Consider the following 22,363-nt stretch of genomic DNA (forward strand, 5'->3'; position numbering starts at 1 on the left):
TATGAATATAAGATGGGAGGGTTGGTCACATCCTCAACAATACTAAAAGCTTCATCCCTTTGATGGGGTAGTTTAATATGAACCAATATCTTCCGAGATGCTCTTTTGTGTATGGTTGAACACTAATAGTGCTACAATTGCTTGTTTAGTTTTTAATAATTGACCTCCATAATGACCATGATCTTTTTTTTACATGAATAAGGCAACCTCACTTCTAATTTTTAAGCTTGATCCTACATGGACTAAAAAGGAGGATCATTTTTTGAATCTTGAAATTAATTTGCAGACTTAATAGCTTATGTTTCTCTTTTGTGTAATGGTTGAACACTAATAGTGCTACAAAAGTTGTTGCTTAGTTTTTAATAATTGACCTCCATAATGACCATTATCTCACTTCTAATTTTTAAGCTTGATCCTACATGGACTAAAAAGGAGGATCATTTTTTGAATCTTGAAATTAATTTGCAGATTTAATAGCTTATGCTCATCACTAGAAAATATTGAGACACCAATCTCAAATCCTAGGGGTTCTTTCATGGATATTATTGTTTTGATTTTTTTTGTATTTAGGGTTTCTATATTTTGGAGTTGTTCTCAAAAACAAATTATACACAAATTGTATGGAGAATTATGAAGTCGTGGATACTTTATTTTTTTTTGGTAGGAAAGCACCCACGGGGGATTTGAACCAGTAACCTTTCGCAAGGAGTGCCCTAACAGTGCACCCATTCACCGTCAATCCAAAACCCCGTGGGCAACTTTGTTTCCATTTATAGTTGAAGTTGTTGTTTTAATAATGAACTTCAATTTATGGAGAATTATAAATTGTGATACTTTGTTTTTAATTTATGAAGAATTATAAATTGTAGATACTTTACTTCGTTTTGATTTATAGTTAAAATTGTTGTTAAAGGCTTGATAAAAAATCATATTCTTCATTTTAAATACTAAAATTATACATTTCTTTGCACCATTAGAAATGGCTTTGGTAACTCTATTGATTTAGAATCAAATCTTAAAAATATAAGAAATTGCACTATGTTTAAATCCCTATATCGGTCAATTTGAACGAAAGATATTTGGGATAAATAAATCCCTATATCGGTAAGTTGAACAAAAGATATTTGGGATAAATTGCCTATGAGAGAACTTTAATTGGACAATGACTATTCAATTATGATGCAGGCTCTCGTTCTAACATGAGCATGTGACAACTTTTTCTTTGACAACAAAGGAATCCTATAATAAAAAGTGGTGGAAATTTAATAGGAAAAGATTCCATGACAAGTTGCTATTGGGTTAGTACCCAAAGGTTAAACAAAATCATTAGAATTAGTAATTCTATGAACCATTTTATCCCACTCTGCCTGTAAGTCTAGCCCTACAAATGAAGCTGCCACACTCTTTCTGGAATTTGATAACGCTTCAAATGACTCTGTCACAGCTTCAATGGAGTTTAAAACTATTAATACAATCGTAACTGAGGAACCTCCCTCCACTTTACCAATTTCTTTGCTTGAATAGTCCTTAAGAAGGTGAAGTGGAGACATGATACAGATTAATTGAATCCAAAAAAGTACCATCGTCATGCCAGGCCTTCAGAGTTGGTCACTAACTTCAAAGCAATATCTCTCCTTCAGAGTTGGTCACTAACCTCAAAGCAATATCTCTTTGTTAGATTGAAATAAGGAAAAGGAAAGGAGAAAAGTGAAACATGTCCATTTCAATGATTCTCGACTGTTTAGTTGAAAGACATTCCTTGTATTTTCTTTGTGATCCCTCATGTTGGGATTTTAACATACAATCCTTATATTTTTAGTCGAAAATCTTGACTCATGATGGAAAAAAATGCATGGTGTGACTTGTTTCCTAATCCTCCTACTAATGTAAGCTCATATAGATATACTAGTGTTCATACAGATATAATTACTGTAAACCCATATAGATATACTAGTGTTCAGACAGATATAACTACAAGCAGATCTTGAACTCAAATCAGCATATACAAACAGATATTGATCTCAAATCTTGTTTATTTTCCATACACACATAACCAAACCCTTTTCAGAAATTTGGGATTCATCCATATATTCCAGTAGTATGCCTGTACAAGCCGAATCAAACAGATACAACCCCTGGTTGATGAAGTAGATATTTTCAGAACCCAACACCCTGCATGTAGAAAGTTTCCGTGTGGGTGAGTTAATCAGGCCTGTACAAACAGATCTGTGAGATCACAACAGCAGCACTCGTCCATCATGAAGCAACAACAGAGGGCAGCCATGCTGCACCCACCATTCACCACAATGTTCAATAAATTCATCCATTCAACAGTCATGATAATGAAGAAAGAAATTTTCACTTCACTATTATCAAAAAAATAGAAGAGCAGAGAACAGATTAATGAGGTTGCAAGTACCATCCTTTCATGAACTCCCCAGAGGGACTCTTCTTCTTCTTCCTTGTTTCCCTGCTTTGAAAGACAGGAGGTGGAGGTTGCAGAGAAGCTTGTGTGCTCTTCTCTTCAGTGGGATACCCTGACACCATTCATTCATATTATATACAGAAACAAACACAAATCTAATCACTAAATGTGAAATATGTGCCAAAACCATCAATTCTTTAACAAAAGAAAACCCATGAGCCTGCATACCTTGTGGACGAGGAAGCCGTGGCTGAGATTCTCTGGGTTTGTCCTCCATTTGGAAAGAAAATAGGGAGAACTTATACAAAGCAAGAGGAAGTGGGCTACTGATAAATTCCCTGCTCTCTGTGTATTTGTTAAAAAGGCAGGCCGATATATATATATATATATTATAGCGTCCTACCACTCCCAAATTTCACCACTCCATTCATCACATACAATGACCTTTCACACTTGCAACAACCAACGATGGACACAATTTTCCAAGGAATGGAGGACCCGCCACTTGAAGTTGTAGTTTTCTGTCACCGTTTTTTTCCCTGGATCGACCATTTGCATTTATTTTTTTACCACTAATCTTTTTGACTTATGACCACACCATTGTCATTGAATTGAATTTTTATACCATTAAATTTTTATAATTTAGATTAACATTGAAAGCTGGTTCGTAGTAATTAAATATAATAAGGGTTAATTTTGGTCATTATCACTATAATTTTTTAATATACTTACATTGAATCAAATTTAATTAAATATGATAAGGGTTGAATTTGATCATTAGAATTATAATTTCCAAACTTACATGATAAAGTTGATTTTGATCATTACAACTATAATTTCCAAATATATCTACGTTTGTACCAAATTCAATAGCTATACATTGAACTAACAACTTAACAATTTACCTCATAATTAATTTTACATATTCTTTTAACTTCAAAATTTAATTGAATTTTTTTATAATATCCAAACATATATGATAAAGGTTGATTTTGATCACTACAACCATAATTTCTAGATATATCTAAGTGGTACCAAATCCAATAGCTATACATTAAACTAACAACTTAACAATTCACCTTACAATTAATTTTACGTAAACTTTAACTCCGAATTCTTTTATTTTTTATTTTTTATTATAATTTAAGTTCCCATTTTAATGTTGGAATCTAGTTTGTAAAACATGATAAAGATTGATTCTAATGACTACTGCTATAACTTCTAAATATACCTACTTTGCACCAAATCCAAATTCTATACATAAATTTAAACCAACAACTTAACAATTTCCTTTATAAACACAACTAAAATATGATAATTTAAATTATTTTAACATAAAATAAAAAGGAAATTAAACATTTTAAAAGTAGAATTTCCATTATTTTATTCCTTTATAAACACAACTAAAATATGATAATTTAAAATATTTTAACATAAAATAAAAAGGAAATTAAACATTTTAAAAGTATAATTTCCATTATTTTATTCCTTTATAAACACAACTAAAATATGATAATTTAAATTATTTTAACATAAAAAGGAAATTAAACATTTTAAAAGTATAATTTCCATTATTTTAAGTTTGATAAGATTATATTTTTTATAAAAGCAAATACAATATATTGAAATATCTTTACTCTAACCTAATTATATAAAATTAATATCTAATATTCATAAATTTTCTATATTATTTTATATTAAAATTTTCATAATTGTTTTATTATCAAAATTATATATTAAAATAATTCTTTTAATATATATTAGTTTACCCTCTATAAAATTCATCCATCAATGCTGACCATTCAATTCATCCATCAATGCTTACCATTCAATCCTAAAGGTACGAATCTGTTTCGGCCATTATTAGCATTTTGAATAAATTTATGACTACAGGTTCACAAGCCGGGCAAAAGACATTTTCACCTTTTCAAGTCAAAGTGATTTTTGATAAAATTGATTTAACATTTTTAAAGCAATCAAATTAATATATAGAATTTTGCCATCGACACTAACCCTTTGATAATGAAGTACAAATTTGTTTCATCACTATTAAAATTTATTATCACAACCTTACACGTTAGTGAGGAGATATTTTTTTTCACTGTAGGTAAAGTAGTAGTTTTTAATGAAATAGATTTTATAGGTTTGAATATATATGTATTTTCATAATTTGTGAAATTAATTTTTGGTGAAGAAATTGGGATTTAGGAATTCAAAGTTCCATTGTTTTCAAGGTTACAATTTTAAAGTGTGTGATAGTTTCTTGTTATTTCAAGATGTTTCATAGTTTTATGGCTATTATTTCAAGATGCTTTATAGTTTTTTTATTTGTGGGACAAGGGACCCATTCCCGTACAATAAATTGACTACTTTTCTTTTGAATTTGAACATGTGACCTCTTAGGAGGAAACATATGTTCTTAACAATTAGGTCCACTCAAGTTGTACTCCCTCTCTGGATTTGAATGTGCGACCTCTCAGGAAGAAACACATGTTCCTAACTATTAGATTTTTGGTTAAAGAAATATGATTGTAATGATGAGAAATGAGGCCATGAAAAATCGGAATATATAAGCAAGCAAGGAAACGCATAGTAGAAATAGCAAGGTAGAATTTTTTTTTTGAATTCTCTCGAGGTATGGCCAGAATATGACAGAGAAGAGATAATGAGAATTAGATGCAAAATCATGCTAGGTCGAAAGGAGGGATTAAGGGCCTATAACAATACAGAGCATGGGCACTAAAACAACAAATATGTTCTACACTAGGGCGTTCATGTAAAGTAAGGCTCTACCATCTATGTTATGTCGTGCAAATAAAGAAGGGTTACTGTTGCAACCTAACGAGATCAAACTTAAGGCACAATGAAGATGGAAATGATGGTCAATAATGCATCATAAATGATTGGGAAATACCTACCCCTATATTCCAAGGTCAAGAAAAACACACCTTAGGTCCATGATGATGATAGTACATCAAAGCTCCAAGACGAACCACTACAAACCTAATCCATAACATTTCACAAAAAGGTCATTTGGGCATGAAAAAGCATAAAAATAAGATCCAAATCACATAAATTGTTGAAGGGAAGAGGAATCATGAGCTTTCTAAGGTGAACAAATATAAGTGTGAGTTTGATGGTGTGTGTGTGTGTGTGTCACACACTTTTAATGTTCTTGGTTATGTGAAATTATATGCATGGCGAAAATAATTAATCTAAAAAATCCAAATCTAAAACATAATTAGCTAACAAATCAGCCAGTGTATTAGAGTCTCATTAAATGTGCACATATTCAATGGCATTGAAACAACATTTAAGATATGTGCCCCAAAAAAATGATGAAGTAACATAGGATGCCTCAAAAAATAGATGTGATTCAGTTGAGAGACCACAAGTTGGGAGTTAAGTTTAACAAGAAAGCGACAGATACCAAGGATAATAGCCTTAGATAAGGTCTCGATAAGAACATTGCATTATGCCACATTGTTGGTTGCAAGGCCAAATCAAATGTCCCCGGAACTCACAAGTGGGTGATAATAGAACCCAAGCAATGTTCCAAGTACTATGACTAGCACCATCTGCGAAGGCTATGTAGATCGATAAGGGAATTGACATATGCTAATCAAACACCATGCATAAGGGAAAGATGAAAACAATGACACACTCAAAACAAAAGGGAAAATGAATCACATCCAAACACATATAAACTATGTACAAGCACCATGCAATGATACAAGCTATGCATAGTCTTTTTTTAACTAGAGCCCATTGCAAAGCTCAAACAAAGGGTTACCATCATAATCAACTAGCTCATAGACCCCTCATTTTAGAAAACATGTGACAACATAAATTCCATGCAAGAGAGGTTTTAATTTATGTACACGTAACTTGTCATGATCCTGATCATAAAAACCAAGTCATCTTCTACAAAGACATGAGGGTGAACTGATGTGTCTTATTTGGATTTAATACACTTTTTATGAGTCTCATTGGCTATTGCATCATAACAATGTTGTTCATCAAGGTCGATCAAATATAGGAGACATTCTTCCTTAGCATAAGTTTGAGGCAATAGTTCCATGGCTAGTTTCAAATATGGCATTTGCATTCAACTAGTAACACGGCCTCCACCCTATAAACCAACATGAAAGGATTGAATCCATAGTAGTTTTAATTGAGCTTCGATGGGCCTATAATACAAAAGGTCATAAAATTCCATTTTTACTTTTGAGGCCCTACCATTCATTAAAGCATGGTTTTCAAGACACTATTATGGCCTCTACTTTCCTAGTAGCTTATGGATAATAGGGGTTTGAGTTTTTATTATGAAAACCCAACTTGGTTGTTAGTTTTGTCATCATCTTATTATCAAAATGAGAACCTTGATCATTCATGATCATTTTAGATACCCCAAGCCTAGCAATTATGTTGGTGAACATGAATAGTGACGTAGTGGTGCCAGTGTTAGATAAGATATTCATAGCTTAGGCCTATTTAGCAAACTATTCGATAGCCATGATGATGTAGCAATGTCCATTTTCCAAAGTTGGCACATATTGCATAAAATCAGTGCCCCATTTCATAAAGGGCCTGATGTCAACCATAGTTATGAAGTGGAATATGGTCAACATACTTTTTCTTATTAAATATTTAACATGGGTGACACTTCTAGACCACATTGATACAATATTTAAAGATCAAGGGCCAAAATTAACCGGTGCACAAGATCTTCTAGGTAGTGGCAAAACTAGAGAGATGAATGCCACATGCTCCAGGGTGGAAATAATTCAGGACATATTTATCCTTCTAATGAGTAAGTAATTGACACAAGACTGAGTCAACTTCATGACGATAGAGGGTATCACTGGTAAATACCATAGTTATTTTCCTAATTTCATATATGTCAATACTCATCGCAAGATAATAAAGACCAAAAGTGTTGAGTTTGGAGATATAAAGTGTTGGGATGGGGTCCCCAGGGTCAGTTTTGGGGTTAAAAACCCAAGTTTTGATGTATTTTCTATAAATGATGTAAAGTCTCCACGATTTGTGGATGCAGAGCGCATAGATGATTAGGAGAAAAATGGGTTTTAGCCCCTTGTTTATGAAAAGTTTAAGTTAGCTTTGAGACCCACCCATGGTCCGCAGACCATGGGATTGCATGAAAAAAGGTATAAATAGGTGTGTCTTAGAGAGTCTAAGGCATGATTAAAGATAGTGATGGATGTAATGGGTCAATAGAAGAGAGGTGTTAGCGCAAGGAAGTAGGTAATATAGGAGAAGAAAGGCTCTATAGCTGAGTGCGCAGGAGCTTGAGTAGAGTCCGCAGCTGAGTCCATGGACCCCTACAACTAAGTGCATAGGGTAGTTTTGAGTCTATAAAGTTGAACTAAAGATTAATAAAGAAGATTACCAAAGAAACACTATGTATATTTGTTTATCTATGTTTACTTTTGTTTACAATATATGTTGTGGATGAATAATGTGTTTATGAAATATTGATCCAATGATGTGCAATTCACTTGAATAAGTCTTAATATAGGAACACAATGCATGTTAAGTTCTTTCGCAAAGATTGTGTTGAATTCTGTTATGTTTTCTAAATAACTTAAGTAGATATGCGTGAACACTAATCTAGGATTGTTCTCTAATGCGCGTAAGTGGACAAATCAACTGACAAGGGTTTGCAAAAGCCAATCGTAGACCTTCATGAATGTCTGAAGACTATTTGAATAAAGTTGTAGTATCGAGCCCTAGGGACTTATAGATCTATGCGAAGGTAGATCTAGGGTGCAAAAAGACATTGCACTGATCTTTGGATGTGGAAACTTGGTTCTAGCATCCCCCCATACTGCTTCGGGTGAGATTGCAACTTGCGCTATGTGGGTTGTTGCCGAAAGGGACAATAGTGTAAGGTTTTGTTGGTTGGCGCAACTAACTCTGAACTTGGGTCAGGACCCCAAAAAGCCAACAAATGGTTGCGTTGTCGGGACTGGGATCTGTCTGAATGAGATGTGTGATGTTGCATCACTAGAACCCGACGAAGAAATCATTTAAAAAGTGGTTGGATAGAAAAATTCACAAATTCGCGGTGCAGGAAAGCAGTAATATGCGCTTATCAAAGGAGCAGTGGTTGGATAGGTATTTGTATACGGAGATACACGAAATTTTCTTCTGCACCTTCCTGATCGAATTATACGAGTGTTTAGCTAAGTTGTCTGACGGACAAGGGAGGTGGAATCTTGACGAACCAATAGTGTGGACTCTAAAACTGGTACGAGGATTAGAAGCCTATAAAGATAAGATCACACAGGCTGTTGATCACTGGCTCGATCGAATTATAGGAGGATTTGTTATAGAGTTTGCGATTGATACCTTGGTTAGCTAGAGCGAAGCGGAGCGAAGGTTTTTTAAAGGACCACGAGGTAAATATTTAAGATCTTCGAATACTTGGATTAAAATGTTGTTGTGTGAAAAGCGGGTTATGCCATTGCCTTGATTTTCGGAGCTACGCAAAGTGGAAGACACTTTAGAAATCGTTAAGGATGAGGACCGGAGTATAGTCCATTGATTGGACCTCTGTTGAGTAATGATGAAGGGGTAGAACGAACACCGCCGTGAAGTGTTATTCAGCTGATAACACAGGGTTTTCCATGAACACATCAACCATTCACTCCACCTCACCTCCACCCACACCTCCACCTCCACCACCACCATCCGCCATAGAAAATACGATGAAGTTGTTGATCTTCAAAGGCATTGGGAGTGAAGATACAAAGCAGTTTTGGTTTGTTGTGAATGTTGTGTGGACAACGCAACAAGTTACTGAAAACAATATAAAGAAGGCACAGTTGGTTACTGCTCTGCAGGATCACATGTTGACATGGTACATTAAGTAATGTTATGATAATCCTCTGGCATCGCTAGCAGATATTAAGGCCAATTTAAACAAAGAGTTTAGTACACCTAAGTCTAACTCGTAATTAATAGTTGGATTTAAGGAAATCATGATGAGGGTTGATGAGACACCTTGGGAATTAGATCAAAGGTTGAAATGTGTGATTCGAGAAGGTAACATGTAGCTCACAGATGATCATCATCTTGAATGGTTTATAGCTTTGCTTCTGCCCCACCTGAGGATTGCTCTATCGTAACAAAAGATAGGAACTCAAGTAGAAGCCTTGGAAATTGCGAAGAGGTTGCATGCAATGCCCATTCAGGATCCAACCTTGGGGGTACAACAGATTCACTCCCAGTTATAGAGCCTCTGTTTAGAATTGCAAAGCTTGAAGAAAGACAAGGAAGCTAAACCAGAGGTGCGCGCGGAAGTCTGGTGTCTGAAGTGTAAGAGCTAGGGGCATGATAAAGACCACTGTCCCGTATTCACGAATTATATTACAAGAGGGGGACCAATCCCCCTAAAGCTAGAGGCCCCAGAAAGGCTGAACATGGGGGTTGTGCTATGGTGCGCTATTTGTCAGGTTGCTGGAAAATATGGAACGGATAATTGTCATTTGCTTCAAAAATTCGTTCAGACACCCCAGCAGTTGTTCTGTGACTTTTGTAAGTTGGTAGGCCATGATGAGCACCATTATCACAACTATGAGCTGATGATGGATAGAACACCTACATACCGGATGCAAGCAGAAACTCGACCCCCAAAGCAGAGCACTGGAGAAGCGCGCGGAGGTTATCAGGGAAGAGGACGAGGTTGAGGAGGAGGACATAGTAGAGGCCGTGGATAGGTTATCTGCTACAACTGCAGAACACCAGGGCACTACGTGCAGGAGTGTCAGAATTAGGCACGCCCGTCATGTCAATATTGCAGTCAGTTTGACCATACCATAGAAGAACACCCAGTGCTGATAGCTAAAATGTAGAAAAATAATATGCAACCTCAACAACTGATGCAAAACTTACAGATGATGAGAGTTGAGCCTTTTGAGGAGGATCAAAGTGTGAATATAGTGCTGAGAAGTGGAATAACAACTGGCGATGATAAAGGAAAACAACCTTAAGAGGACGGATGGGTTCGTAGGGCCCTAGAAAAAGAAGTTGGTTTTGATTTGGAGTGCGTGAAGGAAAATTTTATGGAAGCCAAGAAAAGATTCGCTGAGGCCTCCACCTCAGGAAGCCAGAACAAAGTGTAAGAAACCAGCACACTTACAGAGGTTGATCCCTCTGTCCTTACCACGTTCTTGTAGACCTGCATGAAACTTCTGCGTGATAGCAAAGCTATGAAAGGTCTGCAAGAGTTAATAAACAAATGCGCTAGCAAAGAGAAAGTCCTTGACAGACACCGTATAGTTAGAAAAATTGGCAAACATAAGGTGCGAATAGGGCAGGAGATGAGGCTCACCGCGCAGATAGGAGACTGTGAAATGGATAAGGTCATTTTGGATCTAGGATTTGATGCGAACATGTTGCCAAAACAAACATGGGAAAGGATGGGGAGACTTGAGTTGTAGTGGTCTATGATTCAGCTCAGGATGGAAAACCAATAGAAGACCATTCCTAGGGGACAACTTTATGGAGTAACAGTTGATATAGAAGGTGCGAGTGTGATGACTGACTTTGAAGTGATAGAGATCGTGGATGACAGTAACCCATATCCTACACTCCTAGGAATTGACTGGGCCATTGACATGAATGGGGTGATCAACTTGAAGAATAGGAAAATTCCATTTGAAAGGAAATTACTTCGGGTTGTAGTGCCTTTGGACCCTACAGAAGGGGGGCACTACACTGAACTAGTCCTTGACTATGAAGAAAGTGAGGATGAGCTAGATAAGATCTATAAAATAACGGCGCGAGATCAAGACTAGATCAACTCAATGGTAGATGGGAGGATCGCATGGGATTGGGGGAGTTCCTGCACCTCTGATTCTGATGAAGAGTTGGAACATTGGCAGAATCGGTTGCATGAAGTATCCACACTGCGATGTAATATGATGACAAAATCGTTGCACTGTGTCTCATCGGAGGTAAGAAACTTACCTTACTATGATGGGTTAACTGACATGGATAAGTTTTTGGATGCGTTTGTGTGTGAAGTCCTCGAGCATCAACGCTTCCAAGCATTGGATTTGGAACTGCACGCTACGCCTGCACGATGGTGGGGTACGCACAAGGATAGCTCTGATGGATGGTAGGATTATAGAAGAATGATGAGATTTTGGTTTGGACGTCCTAACACTTGATAACCTAGCAAAGTGGACTAAAGATTATGGAATGGAGCCGCAGCCGGAGTGGGTACACTTATTTTTCCATACTTTAGACACAATGCCCATGAACTGGTATTTGGAGACGGAGCTCCGCCATGGCACCGCGGAGTGGGATATATTAAGAGAAGGGTTCTTATTGACCTTCAATTTTGAAAATGGTTTCGAGAGCATTGATGACGCTATGTAGGAGATCAAGGCAGTTATCTTTAGAATGTCGCAAGAACCTCTAGAATGGATCCAGCCAGATTGGGGCACCCAGCTGCGCTATGCACTGGAATGTTATAATGTGACCACTGAAGAGGAGGATGAAGATCCAAGAAATATTAATATTCTAGAGGCCGAAGGGCATCGCGAAGTTGAGGGTCCACAAATAGAAAACTTGGACATCGCCACGCCATTGAAGACAAAGCAAGTAAACATTGGTACTGAAGTAGAACCGATGTTTGTAAAGATCTGGTATTACTGGGATGATGCCACTATGGATAAAGTTGTTGAGTTACTCCGCAAATATCAAGATCTTTTCCCTACCAAGTTTTTGGATTTGAAGGGCATAGTAGGAGGTTTGGGCATTATGAAAATCACTCTGAAGTTAGATGCGAAGCCCGTTAAGCAGAGGACATATCGCCTGAATCCTAAACATAAGGAAAAGGTTCACTTAGCGTTGGATAAAATGTTGGAAGCAGGCATCATAGAACCAGTTGAAGAATCTGATTGGGTGAGCCCAATGGTAGTTCAGGAGAAGAAGCAGAAGGGCAAGATAAGGATTTGCATAGATTTGCAGAAGCTTAGCGATGCATGTGTCCATGATCCATTCCCAACGCTGTTTACCGATGAAGTATTAGATAATGTAGGAGGGTAGGAGGCCTACTCATTCATTGATGGGTTTTCAGGGTATCATTAGATCAAGATCGCACTAGAGGATAGGAGCAAAAAAACCTTTGCAATGAAATAGGGTTGTTTCCAGTATACTATGATGCCATTTGGATTCAAGAATGCACATGCAATATTCTGTCGCGTAGTTATAACAGCATTTAAAGAGTTCATCCATAAGTTCTTGGAAGTATACTTTGATGATTGGATGGTGTTCGGTTTAGTGAAGTTCCATGTAGCAAGTCCGCGCTTGATGTTGGATATGTGTCGTAGATATCAGATCGCGCTGAATTTAAAGAAATTCCTATTCTATGTTCCCTTTGGAATTTTGTTGGATCATGTGGTGTGCAAGTAAGGGTTGAGGGTGGACCTTGCTAAGATTGCAGTGATAGTGAATCTAGAGGCCCCAAGAAGTGTTAAGCAGTTTCAGGCGACGCTAGGACATATGGGATACTACATGAAATTTATCAAGGCATATGCTCATATTACCGCGCCCATGGAGAAATTGCTGAAGAAGGAAGCAACATTTTGTTGGGATGAAGAATGTCAGTGCAACTTGGATGTATTGAAAGAAAATATGGTCACTGCATCGATCTTGGTATTCCCTGATTGGAAAAAGGAATTTCACATACATGTGGATGCTTTTTGCATTGCGTTGGGTGCAGTGTTAATGCAGGCCGGTGAAGGAGAAATGGACCACCCCATAGCCTTCGCGAGTAGGAAATTATCGAAGGCCAAGAAAATTTACTCAAAAATGGAGCATGAAGGATTAACCATGGTGTATGCGCTGCAGAAGTTCAGGCACTATCCATTAGGAGGGTATTTCAAGATGTACATGGATCATTTTGCCTTGAAATACCTGGTCAATAAGCCTGTGTTGGGGGTGCAGATCTGTCGATGGTTTCTATTATTCCAGGAGTATGACTTTGAGGTCATTGTGAAGCCAGGGAGGTTGAATGAGGGACTTGACCATTTGTCGTGGATCGAAACAAGTGAGGAGCCTAATAATTTGGAGGAAGGGTTGCCAGATGTGCAACTCTTTGCGGTGTGCATAGCGGACAATCATTTTGCAAATATTATTCACTTTTTGACTATGGGGATGGCACTGGTAGGGTATATAGGTCAGCAAAAGAAAAAACTCGTAGTGCACGCGATGAACTTTTCAGTGATTGCAGGACATTTGTATAAGATTGTTGTTGATGAGATATTGCAAAGATATGTGCCAGATTTTGAGAGAAATAACATTCTCATTGAAACTCATGGAGGGGTTGTGGGAGGAAATTATGTAGGAAAAGTTACTGCGCAAAAGGTTTTGCACCTAGGTCTATGGTGGCCAACGTTGCATAAGGATTCCAAAGCATACTGTAAGGCATGCGATGCGTGTGAGAGAATGGGAAGACCATCACGAAGGGATGAATTGTGATTACAACCTCAAGTATCGGTGTAGCCATTTGAAAAATGGGCGATTGATTTTGTTGGGCCAATTCAACCCCTAGGGAAGAAAATTGGTGCATGCTACATCATCAGCTCAATGGATTATCTAACCAGATGGGTAGAGGAACAATCGGTTAAGGATTATACAGGGGCTACGATAGCGAAGTTTTTGTTTGAGTATGTCTTGAACAAATTTGGCTGTCTGAAAGTGTTGATGATCGATCGAGGTACGCACTTTCTGAATGAAACAATCATCGTGTTAACAAAGGAATTTTAGGTCTATCACCAGAAGAGTACACCATATCACCCACAAGCCAATGGAACTATTGAGGCCATCACCAAGATTTTGGAGAAAGCGTTAATGAAGATCTGCAATGTGTAGCGAAATGATTGGGATGTGCACGTACCTATAGTACTATGGGTGTATAGGACTACTTGCAAGAAGCTGATAGGACAAACATTATTCAGATTGGTTAATGGCATAGAAGCTGTGATGCCTATGGAGTATATCTTTCCTAATCTGCATATAGTAGTTCTTACAGGTATGGAAAATCGTGAAGCCTTGGAGGAATGGCTCGTGCAACTGATGGAGCTTGAAGAGGACTAATTCTTGGCTGGATTCCATTAGCAAGTACAAAAGGAACATGAAAAAGCACAACATGATCGACACATCAAGCTTCGTACGTTTAAGGTAAACGATCGGGTCTTGTTGTATGATAGAAAATTCACTAAGTTTCTAGGAAAATTTCAGATGCATTGGTTGGGGCCATATATTATCAAAGAAATTACAGATGGAGGAGCAGTTCAGCTCGTGAAGCTGAATGGAGAACCTTTTCTGCAGAGAGTGAATGGGAACCAATTGAAGCTGTATATAGGGGAACCTGCACAATGACCATATGGCGATAGGAAAGTCTTAGTGCTCCAGGCAGTTGTAAGGGAGCGTGGGACTATAAACCACACTACCAAGGTTGGAGGACTATGCAATAGGTGGGTTATGAGGAAGATGATGAAGATGCCATCTTGGGAGCTGCACGCAAAAAGCTGCGCCATGGAGAAAGGTGTTGCGCAACTCAGTAGAAAAGTGACCGTTGAGGTCACTGTTCATGACTTGATAGCCAAGAGATAGTTGAGGGGAGTGGCGTGGCAACATTTAAGGCCAAAATATTTGAATATCTGCTGCCAAAATAGAATTAATTGTCAAAATTTGGGGGGAATGGTCAGATTCAAATTCAAAACCCCTATAAATTACGCATGTCAGTCTAAGAGATAACACTTTGTTCCCTTATAGTTTTTGTTGAGCTTTGTTGTTTGTCGCCTGTGAACCGATCATGTTGGGAGGATTTAGTTGCGAGCTCTATGTTTTCTAAGTTGTCAGAGTTGAATCAGAAGTTCATTCTCAAAAAAATGCTTAGACCAAGCCCTACAGAGACTGTGACTACTGGTGGAGATGTTTCTTCTAAGGGATCCGCCCCAGAAGTTGTGAGTATGGAAGCTCCAGATCCTGTTCCTACGGTGCCGAGGTCACCTAGGCTGAAGCCTACTCCTACAAAAGAAACCTAGATGGCTAAACCGAAGAAGGATAAGTAGAAAAAGCTGGTACCAGTGTGTGAATCCCCCAGGAAGCATTCTGCAGCACAAAAATAAAAGAAAGACAAGCAGCTCGAGAAGGTCGTCGATCTGGATGCGGAGGAAGGACATGGTACCAAAGACATATATGTTGAAGAAGTGGAGCCCATCACAAAGCTACCTGACTATATCCCTCTGCACAAGGGGAAGGTGAAGGTCACAAAAGACCCAGACTCAATTTTTTTTACATTTCTATTCCCCTGCTGCCTGAGCAGGTTCCCTTTGAAGGTCTGCGGCTTGCAGGGATCCCATTGCTAAAGATGGAATATTGGGACCTTGTAGATCATGCTAGGTTTCCACACTTAGCCATAGATAAGTATATGAAGCGCGTCTACTACGTGGAGTTGGGTGTTACCGCGGTAGAGACATTGGAATGGATCTATGATGTGGAGAATTTGGGATTACTGAATCTGTTGTGGGTGCCCCATTATCACCGCACCCCTATCAACATGATTGTATGCGCCAACTGCTCACTCTGGTGCACATGGGTGCTTATGGCTAGGAGGGCCTATCCCCATCACTAACATGCTCATTCATAGGATCACGCATCTGCCATACAAGGGATTGAATCCGACCAAGGAATTTGGTGGAAAGACAAGATAAAAGGATTTGGCAAAAAGAATGAATAAGGAATTTGACCTCGTGAAGAAGGTGCGAGGATATTCAATCACCTCTATAAATGACCCTGCAGTTCAAATTGCAATGCAAATATTAGCAAGGAAGGTAATGAGAAAGTGTCGTGCGGATGAAATTCCAGCGCCCACAGTGCGCGAAGGGTGTGCAATTCAATTGGTCTAGGTATCTTTGTCAAGTGTTCTTGGCAAACTGTCACGAGGCCCAGGATGAAACCAAGACGTTTCATTATGCTTGGTTGTTGTTGTTTATCGTGTTGGTTGAGTGGGAATTGCTGGAGGATATCCAGTTTCCTCCGCTAGAAGAAGGATTAATGGAGGCAGTATGGTGAGCACCAGTATTGCAGCGATAATGCTGCAACTCCTGGGTTGCCTACTTTATTCTTATCAACCCGGTAGTTCGTGAAAAACTTGGAAGCGACGGTGCTGTATGCACAAGTACTAGTTCTTACTGTAGGTTGTCACTTGGTCAGCCGACAAAAGATCACTAGGAGCTCAAGCCAACTTCTATGGATTCTAGAAGAAGCTCTATATGTGATGAAAGGAGAGAAAGACTACTCTACAGATACTATTCTAACTGCAGAAAGGATAAAGTCTGAAATGTAAAGCAAAACTAGTAAACACAAATTAACCAACTAATCCAACTTTTGGAGGGTGGTTTTGGGACTTGAGAGGATGTAGGATGGTGTGGATGGGTCCCAGGAGATCTTAGGTGGCCTTCTGGAGGCTTTTCCCACACTCGGCCTTCAAAAGAAAGCCTACAGGAAAATCTACAGGAGGACACAGGAAATCTACAGGAGGAAAATTGGGAATTACATGAGGCCTACAGGAGGAGGCCAAGAGTATTTTTCACTATTTTGAGGGTGTGAGAGTGGGTGGAAAAGGTAGATGAAGGTTGGAATGAGGTGTTAGGGAACCTAGGGTCTATGGAAAATGTAGGAAACTGAGGCAGAATTGGGGGGAGACTTGGGCGACCTGTAGGGAATGGATCATATGGAGGATGGGATGGCTGATAGGCTGGCCTACTACTAAAAGAGATATGCTGCATAACAAAACTGACAATCAACCAAGGAAATCAAGCAAGAAATGAAATGAGTGCATCTAGGAAAATAGAGTTTTGCATCAAAATAGTCTAAACTATGATCTATGGAAGGAAATGTTGATAAATGCTGCAAGAAAGGAAAGCATGAAAGAAGACTATTGTAAATAAAGAAGTGAGCATGATGAAGAAGTTCTGAAGCAAAGCAAAACTAGACTATTTACCACTAAAAAGCTGCAAACATTAGAAGTCCTATGAATGAGGAAATCTGTGTTTTTGGGGCAGCAAGAGGGTCTTTGCCTCAAATCATGGTCCCAAAGGGAGGAAGAGATGCCAAGGCACTATTGCTAGCCTTTTGAATCTTTTCTTTATCACTGCTTAACCTGCTATAGAAAGCACAAATGGAAGCAAACTACTAAATCATCAAAAACAACCTATTCCTAACCATAAAAGAAATACATCTAACAACAACCTAATATACAAACTAGAATAAAACATACAAATACAAGTAAAGAGGATCTTGGCTATTTGGATTGGGCCCTAACCCAAGAGCTTCAACCCTCTGAGGGAACTCAGTGCTAACTCAAAAAGGATTCCATAATTATTTCCAAACAATAGCAAGATTACATGAACTGTCACAAAATAATAAGCTCGAAGTTGAGCAGAGTTTACATAAGAAAAAATCCAACAAAAATCTGACCCTAGTGAGGCCCTAGGCCTCTCTACTTATACAAATGAAGCTACCAACAACTTCCTTAAAATCAGGGAGGCTTGGCTCCCAAAACTCGAGATAATCATCAGTCATCCTCCACTTGCTCGGCTGCCTTCTAGTGCATGACTTGGCTGCTTGTACTTCGAGTTGAATGAAGGGGAATTCGAAGTGAGGAGTAATAAATGAGGGGGATTCCCTCCTATAAGTCCTGTCCTTTGTCCACTTTGAGTTATTGCTGCCATTTGTCCACTGGACCCTTGACTTTGACCTCAAAATTAATCAATAATCTGCATTAAACATATGTTAGACCACATGGCATCATAACTAACTCAACTCACTCCATAAGCATAAATATAATCAGAATATCATACAATAAGCTAAGAGAATGGTTGATTTGACTAATTTAGGAGGTAAAATGAGTCCATATAATTACCCATTTATGAGGCTCATCATCACCCCCCTACTGAAAGTGTTGCTCATCCTCTGAGAAACTTAGTCCATCTCCTCATCTTTTATGGCCCTGGTGGCCTCCTAGCATCCCAAGCCTCTGATGTGGTCTCCTCTTCCTTGTCATAGAATTATGCCTTCCTTTCTATCTCTTCTAACTGCTCCTCCTCTTCTTCTTCTCTTCTGCCTTCCAGCATGCCTAATAGCAGTGGGTGACTCAATTTGAGGCCAATTCAGTTGACCTTCAGCCTCTGCATGGAGCACTTGTACATTGGCACTCTTCTTAATGCCTCCTTCATCCTCATGGGGAAATGATATTCCCTGATCTACAGACTGTGTGGTAAGGTGTTCCATCTCCTCATGCATGCATGCACATAGTCATCCCCAAGTAGCCTTTGCATATCCTCAAAGTGTGCAATGGCTTGTGCTTGATCACTTATATATCTAGGGGCAATCTGAGGATTATTAGCAAGTAGGTTGTGTGTGTTGATGAGTGCCATGGGATCTGATGGCTCAACTTTTATCATTAATGTCTCATTCTACTCTTTTATCATCAATCTTAATATTTCTGTTGCCCTCAACTCTTCATGGTTCATCCATAAGGCCATGGCCATTAGTCGCAGGTCCCCTAGCCTGGCATTGGGGTCCCACACATTCATTTCTATGAGGGCCATGTTATGTAGGTAGAATTCTGCCATCTTTGCCTTATCCTCTGATGTGCTTTGGTCACACAGGTCCATAAACTGCCTGTAATCTTGGAAAGACATTGTGCCTCTTTGTGCCAAAGTCTTTATCTGAAATTGCAATCATTGGTCCTTGAGATATAGGCCATAGGATTTTGTTGGTGTTCTACATTGCAATGCCTCCATGGATAAGCTGGCCATGCATGCCAGCTGGGTCTCTTTCTCTTGCAGCTTCCTCCTTAGCAATTCATTTTTAGTTTTAAGGTGGCTTCTTGTAATTGCTTCCTCGTTTCTGATAACACTCAACTCTCTACCCATTTCTCTTAGTTTGTTCTCCATATGGCCAATATCCTCAACTCCTTTGGATTTGGCTATTTGCATCCACCTATGTGTTCTTATTCTCTCTTTCTCTAATTCAAAGAATAGTGGAATTGCAAATTTTTGTGGAATTATTCTTCCTCCCTCAAGTAGATTGTAGTAGGAGGCAAGACTAGGCTGGGGATCAGGTTCTTGTAGCTCTGTTTCTTCCTCCTTTACCTGTGGCTATCCTTCCATTTCTTTCTCAAGCTTTTGGGTCTCCTGTAGTTTTGACAGTGTCTCCTGTAGAACTGTCTGAGCCTCCTGTAGGACTGTTTTTGGGTCTTGTAGTTCTACCTTTTCTTTCCATGTGGGAGATCTAGGAGTCCCCCTTTCATATGTGATAGGTGCCTTGGAAGGGGATTCTTTTCCTTGGGCAGAGGGTGAATCTTCAATTGTAATTGGCACTTTTGAAGAGGGCTGAGGTTTCCCTGTTTTGATTCTTGTGCTCTTCCTAGCCCTGAAATACATGGAGGCCTGCCTTTTCCTCTTTTGTTTTGGCTTGATTGGTGTACTGAGGGCAGTGAGAGAAGTTGTTGCCTCTCATTTCAGGGTCTCAAGGGACACTTCTCCCTGTTCTATCTTTTCTGCCTCTTTCTCTCTTCCTTCTGTCTCTTTTTCTGTCTCTGTTTGCTTTGTTTCTTCCTACTCTGTTTCTTCAACTTTCTCCTCTTCTATCTCAGTTTCTTCCTCCTTCCCTTCTTGTTCTGCTAAGTCACCAGTCGCTTCACCTTCTCCCCCTTACTGCTCTTCCTCCTCACTGCCAGTAGGACTAATATCATAGGTTAGGGTCTTTATGTCATCTTTAGCTGTCATGTTTCAGAAGATTTCCCATGCTATAGAGAGTGTAAATGTATGGAGGGCTTCTTCCACTAAAATTTTGATTAACCCATGGTGAGCTAGCTGCTCTGAATTCCTTGCTTGAACCTTAGTGCTGGAGTCAATGAGGGACTGTAGGAGGAAGTAGGGGATGTTGAGCTTCTGAGGTGCTGGAGTGTCCATCCCATACCTTAATTCATGGAGGATTCTAAAGTGATAACCATAGACAATGCTGTACCTCCCCTCACAGGAAATGTATTTGATTATTTGATAACTAACTTCATCCCAAGGATATGGTATGCTAGCCCTTCTAATGCCATTTTTATCCTCTACAGGGGTTTCATTGTTTTGGAAAAAGTTTTTCTTAGTAGCCTGGCCAATTGGTTTCTCATCCTTACTCCAAGGCAGCCCAAGAGGAAGGGTAGTGACCCTATTGATAAATTCAGGGGTTATCTCCATGGAAAGACCTCTAAAGGTGACAGTGGCATGTGTTCTGGTGTGAGGGACCAAAGAGTGGGCAAATTCTTGGGCAATTTCCTCATCAAACCCTCGAAATTTCTCAAAAAAGTTCATCCAATTTACTCTTGTGAATATGTCCACTACTTGGGGATGTGCATGGAGCCTGGAGGAGTTGGTGGGCTCCTTCCTCATAAATCCTCCTATCATTTTGTTTATACTCCTTTGGGAAACCAAATGTGGAGATGGAGACGATGATTTTTGGAGAGAAACAGAGAAACATAGGAGACTGTATTTTTATTTATTTTTTAAAGCAGAAAATTTTATGCATTTCCTCCTCCTAAAGGCTTTATTTCCTCCTCAAGTTTAAACCACTACTTGCATATATTGATATTCAATGGGGGCATGCATGGAACCTATTACATAGTAATTTGTCACTGCCTTCACTCCAGTCCTTCTACTGTGTCATGTGTCCAAGTCAAACATGATCATATTAAACAAATGCTCTCTGATGTTGCCAAATGACCCACTTTTCCTAATTTATCTGCCTCATCACGACTATGGACTAAATATACACGCCGAAGGGCACTCATAAATAGTCCAGATGTGCTGCCAGCACGGAAGTACATCTGATTCCCGCGATGGTCCGATTTCATGTCCCAGCGTGAGGTTGCTTATAATCTTTAGTGATGATCTGACTAGCTACATTACTCACTAGCGATGTCAGTGCTATATATCAGTTATGCCCCTGCGATGATCCAGATTGGGCGAATTTGTTCCAATAGTCGGCCTTCCAGATGAATCCGGACCTGGTTGTTGGCATAGTTTGTATCGCCCTCCTTTCTCTGGCGTGGCTGTTCCGTCATTTGTGCTACCTTCCTTGGAGATAAGCTCACTCTTCCACCTTTCATGGAGACTCCTCCTATTTAAACTATCACCATTGCTATGCATTGCTAGTTTCTAATAGTTGGCTAGTTGAGCAGTGCTGTTAGTGTTTGTGAGTTTTCTAGATAGCTGGTGTGAGTGTGACAAGTGTGGGATTGCTGATAGCTTGTGGAAGGTTGTGAAGTGCCCTTAATCTTGTGTAAAACTTATGAGTGAGAGAGATTTTGTATGTTGGAAGATCCATCTTCAAAGAGTGAATGCTTGAAGAACATGCTGGTTGGATCCCTTTGAGAAGGCTTGTGACGTCAAGAATTTGGTTGTAAGCTTGCTCTTATTTCATTATTAATACAATCAATGATGTTTTCCTATGTCTTGTATGTAATTTACTTGATAGCTCATGACTTCTTGACTTTGTGAGTAAATAGATCATTGTTTTTTTCCAGTTACGTGCTTTGTTGTATTTCCTTTGCATTGTTTCAGGTTGATCACTCATTAGGAGAAGGAAATGGAAGGTGGAGTAGCACAACGGAACTCCATCGACCACCGGTTGAGGTAGGCCTCCAACGATGACTGTTTAAGGAAAACTAATGTTGATCTGTCCTTGTTTGTGACTAGACCCACTCTAGGGCTAGAGGGGTTGCCTCTGTCCACAGAGGGAACACTTTCCTGCATCAAAAATTGGTGACTCCACTCGGGATCCTGGCCTTTGTTCTTCATTTGTTTTCTCTTGTTTTGGGTTTTGATTTGGTCTCTT

General features: G+C 39.1%; 1 long non-coding RNA gene across 1 annotated transcript; it reads right to left on the minus strand.

The window, feature by feature from the left end:
• Nucleotides 1-2,015: 2,015 nt before the first annotated feature.
• On the minus strand, nucleotides 2,016-2,811 carry LOC149228248 (uncharacterized). The gene is made up of 3 exons (XR_016247189.1): nucleotides 2,654-2,811; nucleotides 2,420-2,537; nucleotides 2,016-2,285 (listed from the first exon to the last, which is right to left on the minus strand). It is a non-coding gene; the product is annotated as an uncharacterized LOC149228248 (long non-coding RNA).
• Between the last annotated feature and the right edge of the window lie 19,552 nt (nucleotides 2,812-22,363).

Source organism: Pinus tabuliformis, chromosome J, assembly GCF_031772625.1.
Source record: "Pinus tabuliformis cultivar Carrire ecotype Pingquan chromosome J, CPIR1, whole genome shotgun sequence".
Taxonomy (NCBI): Eukaryota; Viridiplantae; Streptophyta; class Pinopsida; order Pinales; family Pinaceae; genus Pinus; species Pinus tabuliformis.